The 8,958-nt window shown below is 41.6% G+C and overlaps 1 long non-coding RNA gene across 4 annotated transcripts in view; it reads left to right on the top strand.

Moving 5' to 3' along the window:
* Positions 1–556: 556 nt before the first annotated feature.
* Positions 557–8,958, top strand: part of LOC116837691 (uncharacterized) — a 34,906-nt gene continuing 26,504 nt past the window's right edge. The window contains exons 1-3 of one of the 4 annotated variants that reach the window (XR_004376756.2): positions 557–647; positions 1,726–1,884; positions 5,109–5,272. This is a non-coding gene — a long non-coding RNA (uncharacterized LOC116837691). Of the gene's footprint in view, positions 648–1,235; positions 1,417–1,446; positions 1,532–1,725; positions 1,885–5,108; positions 5,273–8,958 lie in introns of those variants that run through there. The other 3 variants (XR_004376755.2, XR_004376757.2, XR_012656978.1) reach the window with 3 other exon arrangements.

Here is an 8,958-nt window from a genome sequence, read left to right as displayed (position 1 = left end):
CAGGTCTGAATTATACAGAGCTGCTAAGTGAAATGTAATTGTGCATGGGGGGAGGGGCGGAGGAGGAAGAGGATCATTAGATGAGTGAAAAGCCCAGATTTGGGGTTTTGCTTGCAAACAAACAAAGCAGATTCATTAGGAACAGGCAGAGTCACATTTATCATTATTTATGTTTTATCCCCAAGGTGACCTGGTCTTCTCCTCACATTGATCTTTTTTTAAACTGGATCTTATAAGGGGCCCTGAAATCTCAGATCACCCATTTGCTTCCCTCACTTCAGGAGTGCAAGTCAATGCAATGTGCTCACATTTTGTGTAAGTACCTCACCTTAAATTAATGAGGATGATGACTTTTCATTGGGACCAAAAAACTAGCATGAACAAACCCCCTGAGGGATACCAGCTTGTTGAGTTATTACATGCGTTAACAGGGCACCCTTTGTGGGGTGACTTTCCCTGGCTTAAAGTTGGGCTTACTCACATTTCCCAACATGAGGAACAGATAGTGCATGCTCCCCGGGGGCCAGCAGCTTGGGAAGGGTCAGAATAGAGAGAGACTCGGCCAGCCGGTGAGGTGCCTGGGATCTCACAGTCAGGGAGTCTGTCTTAATGTGGTGCTTTCGAATCATGGCTCTTCTCTCTTTAAGGTAAGAATCAATAGCCTTTGAACTTCTTTCCCCTACCTCCTCTTCTGGATACGTTTCCACCAGAGAGGAGAAAAGGAACCAAAGAAAGATAGGCAACCCCTCCCTCACCAACCCCCTCTGCACCCCCCCCCCCGCCCCAAACCCAACCAAAAACCCTGAGGGGAGACAAAGGTCTTCGGAATGGACATGGTCTCTGTCTCTTGTCTCTCAACAACAGCGCTTACCATACATTAGCTGGGCCTGGTGAAACCTTGGACAGGCAGAGAGTGGTAAGATGAGACGGCTCTCTATTTGCCTGCTAAAAATAGCCGAGGGCAAAAAAAAAAAAAAAAAAAAAAGGCAGAGTCAGGACCCTGCAGGACTAGTAGTCAATGGGCTGAGAGAAGTGATTGAACTCCAAATACTCCCTGCTCCGCCATCTCCAGCTGACAGGCTATTTTTTGCCATGGTTGACTAAATATGGTCAGGGAGGCAATGGCATGAAAAGGAGCCACTTGCCTGGGAGTGCATGTTTCAGATGCTTAGCTGGGTATATAAGTACTGGAAAGGTGGACTCGTTTTCTGATCAGAGGTTTTCCCCCGCCCCCCAGACTTTGTGCAGCAGCCCCCCCAGCCTTTTTTTTTTTTTTTTTGCATGCATGCTCTTGGTTGCATCCTGACCTCTACCTCAGGCTGACCCTTTGGAGGGGCATGGTGGGGGGGGGGGGAAGAGAGGAGAGGAAGGGCGGGAGATGGGAAACTTCTGCAGACACAGCCATTATGCATCAAGGTGTGCGGCAAGCTGTGCATGGAAGGTTGCCTCTCCTTAACTCCTGCTTCCACCTTCTATTCTGCCTGTGCTCTTCAGTGCTCTCTCTCTCTCACTCTGTCTCTTAGCCTTAGCTGTAAGCTTTAAAGCTCTCCCTCCTTCCCTTCCCTCCCCTCCACCCCACTAAGCCTGCGATGCAGCAGGAGGGATTGAGTTGTAGTGGTGCTTGCTGGGGTGTGTGTGGGGGGGTTGCCTCATAATTTTTTTTCTCTACAAGTGAGGGGCTAATACTATTACTGGGCCTGCTCTCTTTTTCCCTTCCTGCATTAGAGATTGGCTATCAGGAGAAGGCTGACGGCTGCAGCATGAAGCGCATTATTACCTTGTGATTCCATGACCCTCCTCTATGCATCCCTAACTCTCAAAAGCTGATTCAGCTTTCAGCTAGTGCTCTGGTGACTCTACTGCTGCAACAGAATCTTCTAACTGGTATGTCTTTTTTTCCCCCCCTCTCCTATCTGTCTTTCTTTTAACTGCACCAGCTCAGCTTGTTTTAAAACACTTTCCTGGCTAATGCAGGACTCGGTGCCCATCAAACTTGCCCAGGGACTTAAATTGTGTGCCTCTGCTCTGTTGACTCTGTGTTTGTGTACAGAATGTATGTTTTAATATGTGGGTGGGTTAGAGACCTTTTTTTCTTGTTCTGCTGTGGCATACTCCGCATTTTAAAAAAAAAAAAACTGCAGAGCAAGCACTGGACTAGAATAATCTGAACTGAAATGTCAGAACTTTGACATGCAATCATTTTGCAAGGTTAAACCAGCTTGTAAATGCCTAATACTGATATGGGCTGGCTAATGACACCTGGGGGAATTTTTTTTTTTAATACCTAGTAGGTGCGAGCTGAAATAATACCAACAAGAGCAAAGCTGAAATGTGTTTAAACTTACCCTAAGTTGCAATGATCTCAACACTGCGGTGATTAACCATTGAAATGCTGAGAAGCAAGTATTAATTACAGACATGTGGTTTATGGACAATCAGAAAAGGAAAGTCAGAGGAAGAGAAGTTATATTTTCACTGCAAGGAATTTAAAATGCTGGTTACACTGACTATTCTTGCTTCTGAAGCAAAGAGCTGGCTGTGGTCATTACATTTTTTGTTATAGTGGTGTATATATGCACACACCCATGCACACACATGTAATGATAAATATATATATATATGCACAGTAGCAATATATTGCATGGTGTGTATATATATATACTACATATACACATTATATAAATATATGTAATATGTAATATATATTATGTGAATGCAATATATATCATATCTGTGTATATATAGTATGCCTGTGTGTGTGTGTATTAGAGACTGAAGAATGTACAATCGTGTAATTGTATTGTCAGAAATCCTTGATTTGTGCTGTCATTTTAATTGCTGGGTTTCTCCTGAACTGATGATATCATCTATGCCTCAGACATTTTTTGGAAAGTGACTCAATTTAATCTAAACTGTACAGAATGGATTGCGGGTGGGCTTGGCCGGAACTAACACAAACTTCCACCTCTTTTCAACTTCCTTTTTCACTTGTCCCCACTGCCCCCATGAATAAAGACCTTCTCCTGCATCTCCCATTCTTTGCCGCTCCAAAAAGTTCGGTGCTGTCCAGCTGCAGACAGAATTCTGTAAAATGACTAGACTAAAGTGTGAGGCGAAGGAGGAAAGCCCTGTGAGCATGAACACATGTCATTTCCCCCATCCTTCGGACTCTCCCCTCCCACATTTAACTTCACTTCCATTAGCTTAGGGCTGTCTTCCTTGCTTTCATCAGTTCCTCATCTCTGCACTCCTCCTTTGTCAAATGATACCAACAATTTAGGATTTCCCTTTCCCAAGATTTGCATGCCCCCAATCAGCATGCAACATTTTGCACTCTGAATGAATCAACAGACAGTTAAACCAGCTGAGATGAGGGAGGGAAAGTTGGGTAACCGGAACGCAACACGACCTGACGAAATGTAAAGCAGGGGGTGCAGATGTTTTTACTATGCCAAAAAAAATTAAAAAGGAGCATTTTTGGAAAACATGAATATCCATGAAGACCCTGAAAGTGAATTAACAAAAATGAAATACACTTCCACCCAGGTGTTACTAGTATAAAAGCAATTGCCACTTGCTGTCCTCAGCAAGACTGGATAAACTTGCCTTGACTTTTATAAGTCATTAGATAGGAGTTCTTTTGCTAATCTTTAGTTTTAAACCCTTGACTTTTAAATACCTTATGCAAGATTCTCCTTATTATACTTTAGTTGGTGTCCAATTCATCTGCAAAAGTTTGGGATTGTACAGGAGAGCATGCATCAACATTTATTAAGGGAAAGCTAATGGTGTGTCAATTACAAATGTTTTAGAGGTCGAAGAAATAAAGTAACCATCCTTCTTCCCTCACTTACATTTACTGTTGTTGGGACAAGGGAAAACAAAATTCAGCTGAATGTCTCGTAGGGTGACCAGATGCCCCGATTTTATAGGGAGAGTCCCGATATTTGGAGCTTTTTCTTATATAGGCTCCTATTACCCTCCATCCTCTGTCCTGATTTTTCACACTTGCTATCTGGCCACCCTAATGTCTTGGCCATGCAAAACTCTCCCTGAGTGTCTGATTTTTCCTGAAATCAGAACAATCAGATGTTCATTCACATTATTGGTGTGTCTATTTAAAACCTCAGTTCTCTCTGCTGCCTTAATTTTCCTGCAGTTGTGCATTCTGACAGTGTTATAGGTCCATCTCTCTTCTCTTTAGTCCCAAAAGGTTGAAATTTACCTTTAAATTAGACAAACAACAATAAATGAAAAAGTCAAACAAACAAAAAGGAATAAAAAAAAAGATGTTGAACAAAACCAGGGCTAAAGCACATGAGCAGTGTAACACGGCAGGACTAAGGTAACTTCCAGGGCTTCACGGTAATTAACCTTCCGAAACACTGGCATAGTGGGACCACTCTGTTTCTTTCCAGCGATGATAGAAGTTGACTGGGAACTGGGAAATATTTACTTCCCAGTTTGCAGTTATATTCTAAAATGCAGTGAAAAAACATCGATACAATTAAGTATTCCAAAGTGCTTAGTTTGCCACTTGCTAAGTTTACTTAAACCCTCTTTAAAGGGTTCATTAGAAGACTGTGTGAAACGGTAAAATTCATTAACACTAAGGCAGCCATTCTGCATTTGCCTGTAAATTGGTATTGATCTGCCAGCTCGGGCTAGGGGTAGCAGTAAAATGAAGCAGGTGAGTGGACAAGCTGAGCATACCATTACAGCAATGCTGAATGAGCATTAAGCGCCCCGTGTGACCTCCTGGTTTGCCTGATGCCTAAAGCCTGCCCATAATAGTCTCGTATTCAGTACAATCATCATTTTCAGCAGTGCCACTCGGACCACATTGTTAGAGGAGCTTTAAAGCTCAGAGTGGCTGTGAGGCAATGAGGGAGAAGAGCGAGAGAGAGAGAGAGAGAGAGAGAGAAAGGAAAAAAAGAGACTGACTGACTAATGAAAACAGGAGAAGGAGCCATACACACACACACACACACCCCACACGCATGCAGAGGAGTGCTTGAGGAGTAACTTGCAGACTTCCACTCTGGCCTATGCTTTCTGGCATCTACCTTTGGCTGCCCCATTCTGCTTTTTATTTTGCATATCTGCAGGTATGTTACAGGCATCCTCAGCTGTCATGGAGTTCAACTGGATGATATTTAAAAACAATTAAAACCAACCCCCAAGCCTCAAAAGGGCTTTCCGGGGTTTCGTATCTGCAAGGTAGTGTTTCACTTACAATGACCTGCAAAGGAAAAATCTATGGAGTCTCTAGGTAAGATCCTTTCTTCTTCTTACGTTTTAACCCCAACTAATTGATAAAAGCAATTCTTTGTCTGTAACTGATGACTTTTCTAACTCTGGTGAATGGAACAGCAAGCTTGATGTTGATTTGTAAGTTATCTACCAGACATTTGATTTTTTGGGGGCTGATATATACCCCAACTCGCTGTGGTTGTTTCTAAATCCTGGGATGGGAACAATTCAGATGTCTTATTTTTTTTCTAATGGCTTTGGAGAAAAAAGAAAAGAAATCCCTCTAGTAAGAGATATATATAAATATAGATTTGTCTGATTTTTTTTTTTGTAGTTGAAAGTTTTGGATTTCAAATGAAACATCTACTTTTCAGGTGAACTGGGTAGGATTTTTGTTTTCTTTTGCTTCCCCCCCACCACACCTCTCCATCCGATTTATGTGAAAATGAAGCGCTGTCAGGGGCAAATTGCCAGATTGCTCAGACTTTTTGTCCAATGGAGTGTCCATTTCTATTCTCGGTGACAAAAAATCAGAAACCTGCAGAGGAGCAGCTATGGATTATTGGAGATTAGTCTGAGGTGGGGAAAGTGTGCTTGTGTGTTGCTGGAGGAAAGAGAAACTCTGCTCTGTTAAATTGAGCCTTAACTGAACTCTCTTGGGATGTGAATTCTGAATCAGCGCTATTTTCTCCTGTGAACATATAAATGCACATATTGAAACTACCTGCTTGAGAGACATACTTCTTTATATGCCCATATGAACCTGGCAAGCTATGGAATGTAAAGAAGTATGTATTTCAGGTGGGGATCACTCTCAGTGGAGCAATGTGTGACCCAATGTCAAAAAAAAGAGAAGGACAGACTGAAATTTGTTTAAATGCCTGACATGGCAGACTGACCGGGGAGTCAATTGATGATCTTGTTCCAGGGCATGTATTGTTCTGTCACTTTGCCTGTGTCAGCAGGTGGAAATGCTCATCAGGACATTAAATATTCAATATGCTGACTGCGGCATGGGCTTTGAAAGGCAACGCCAGAAGAAAGCTTGCTGTCCACTTGTGTTTTTTAACAAGGGTAGAGGCCAATTGCTCTTTTTTACTTGTTTGTTCCTCCCCCACCCTCAAAACAAGTAGACTAGATGCCAGCAAAGCAGATTGAGCTTTAAATTGAGAAAAGAGAGAAAGGGATTGGACAGAATAGAGGAGATAGAGAGAGAGAGAGAATACAATGATTCTGCCTTAGCTGTGCAGTATTTTAGTTCTAAATTAATGTACAAACTAAGTTCTCATGTTTAAAAGCAGCGAGAAAAGGTATCCTAATCGTCTTTATGATGAATTCAATTAACAGCCATCAAAACAATTTAAACGTAGCTAAAGCACAAGCAATCCTAAATAATTGCATATATTTCCCCCAAAAGAATAATAGAATTATCAGGCTTGAATTCAGGAAGTCTTATTAGGCTTTTAAACATTTTTTTTTACACTGTACAACAAAATGCATTTGGTTATTTTTCTGTTCTTCTGAAATAATGGTTTAAGAAGTGAATCAGGACGATAGAAAATAGCGCTATATATTGGATATTGGACATATGTAGAAGTAATCCCTTATCTGTTTAACAATTTCATTTTAAAAGTAGCCTCGCACTTCCAAAACTAACCCGCCTCCCCACAAAAGCACCTAACGCAGATTTTTTGTTTGTTTTACACTTCATCAAAAGTATTTTTTCTCCCCCAAAGTTAACCAAATCTCAACTAGTGGTGCTATCGGAAATTAACCTGAAACATTTTGCTTTAATAGAATGATTTGCCTCCTGGTTAACACCACCTTCAATTTGCTTTACTGCTAACATCTCTTTTGGCAACTTGCTTTCCATAGCTGGGGCAGGTCAAGCAACCAACAGACGTTTGGTTTGGGAAATTAGTAGAGCGTTGCATGTTCTAATGGCCCAGAAGAGTAAGCGAGATACTGAATTTGGATTTTGCAAAAGTCCTTATTCTCCTCTATTCAAGGCAAGCACCATTGTCACTTGTTACATGTATGCCAAAGAAGATTTAGCTATAAGCAGGAGTTCATGAATAACTGGTTAGAAAAGGCAGGCTGAATACCACTGAGGTTTTATACCATATATTATTCAGTAGATATTAATTTTTTTATAGTAAATGCTATAGAAAGGCAGAAAGGGTTTAACTGTAGCTGGCTAGGACAAGTGAAAACGTTTTTATTTACAAAGTTTCATTAAAAAAAACAAGACGACACTGAATGAAAGTGAAACTGCGCCAGCTTCATTTCCACCGTGTAGGGCTGAGATACCTGTAAGAGACCAGACAGAGCACCTGTTATAGTTCAAAGGAGTGTGGTCCTTCTGGCCTTGGTGTTTTTTTAAATCATGTGATCTTTGCTCTTTAGGAGAATCCCACTCCTGACAGGCCCTTGGGAGCCTGCAACAGGTGCACATCCCCACAATAAACTGTTATGGTTTTTTTGCCAGAAGGGATGACCTTTTGGCATGAATGACAGATTCCCTGTATGAGAAGGGGGAGTGAGGAGACTCATGTTCTTCACCTGCTGATATGCATTTCGCTAGGGGCCCCTAAGCTACTTAACCCGGCGTGTTTTTAAAAAATATTTCTCTTGTTGCAGTAGATGTGGGGAGGAGCCCATCATTCCCCAAACACCAAATCATTTAGTAAGCAGGGAAGCAATGTCCTGACAAAGTTTGCCTAGTCTGTAATTCCACCAACGAAGGCAGTGGCCACTGGTGGAATTACAGGGGGAAGACATCTGAACCCGCTAAGCCATCTCACAGAGGCAGCAGCTCCTTCCCCAGACGAAGCCCATGTTTGACATTAGAAAGGTTGTGTTTAAATAAAGAGACAAGGTGTGGTGAGGTAATCTCTTTTATTGGACCAACAGAAGTCGGTCCAATAAAAGAGATTACCTCACCCACCTTGTCTCTCTAATATCCTGGGACTGACGCAGCTACAATGACACTGCATGCTTAAATAAAAGCACTAGTGTTTTGAAAATAGATTTAACTGAGCAGTAAAACTACAGATTGTAGGCTTGGTTGCAGCTTCCCCTTATTGTAAATCACCTACATCAGTCTGATCCACGGAATTAAAAATGAGAGAGATTCTCAGTGTTGTAGAGAGAAAACAAATTTTCCTTTTTTGTTGCTAACATTTTCCTCCCAGCTCAGGTTTCACTGAAACTTTTCCGATGCTTAGTGTTGCTCTTGCACTCAGGAACACTGGTTCTGATTTACAATAGGTACCTGCATTCCTGATGCCATTTTTACCTACTTTTTCCCTCTTTAAATTAATAAACTTGTTAATCCTAAGAAATTACTAATATTAGGAAGTAACTAAGCATTCAGATTTATTTTTATGTAAATATTTTGGAAGCTATAATTTTAAGCGATGTCTTTGTGGTATTTTAATATCTTGGCAGAAGGAAAATGAGTGGAGGGGAGATAAAGGCATAGGGTGATGTGCTTTAGGGAGCAGCATATGGTAGAGTATAGCTCAACGATGAGGCCTTCTGCTGTAGCTCTACTAAATGCCCAAGTCTGGATCTTAGTTTTGCTGACATCCATTACAATTCCCTCTTGTCCCCCCAGCTTGCTTCCCTGTAACAATGAAAATGACCCTTGCGGTCCCTTCTAACCCTTTGATTCTATGATTCCACACGTATCTCTGTGCTTCT

This window comes from Chelonoidis abingdonii, chromosome 14, assembly GCF_003597395.2.
Source record: "Chelonoidis abingdonii isolate Lonesome George chromosome 14, CheloAbing_2.0, whole genome shotgun sequence".
In the NCBI taxonomy this organism is placed as follows: Eukaryota; Metazoa; Chordata; order Testudines; family Testudinidae; genus Chelonoidis; species Chelonoidis abingdonii.
Note: the sequence above shows the minus strand (reverse complement) of the source record. Positions and strands in the feature narration are given on the sequence as shown.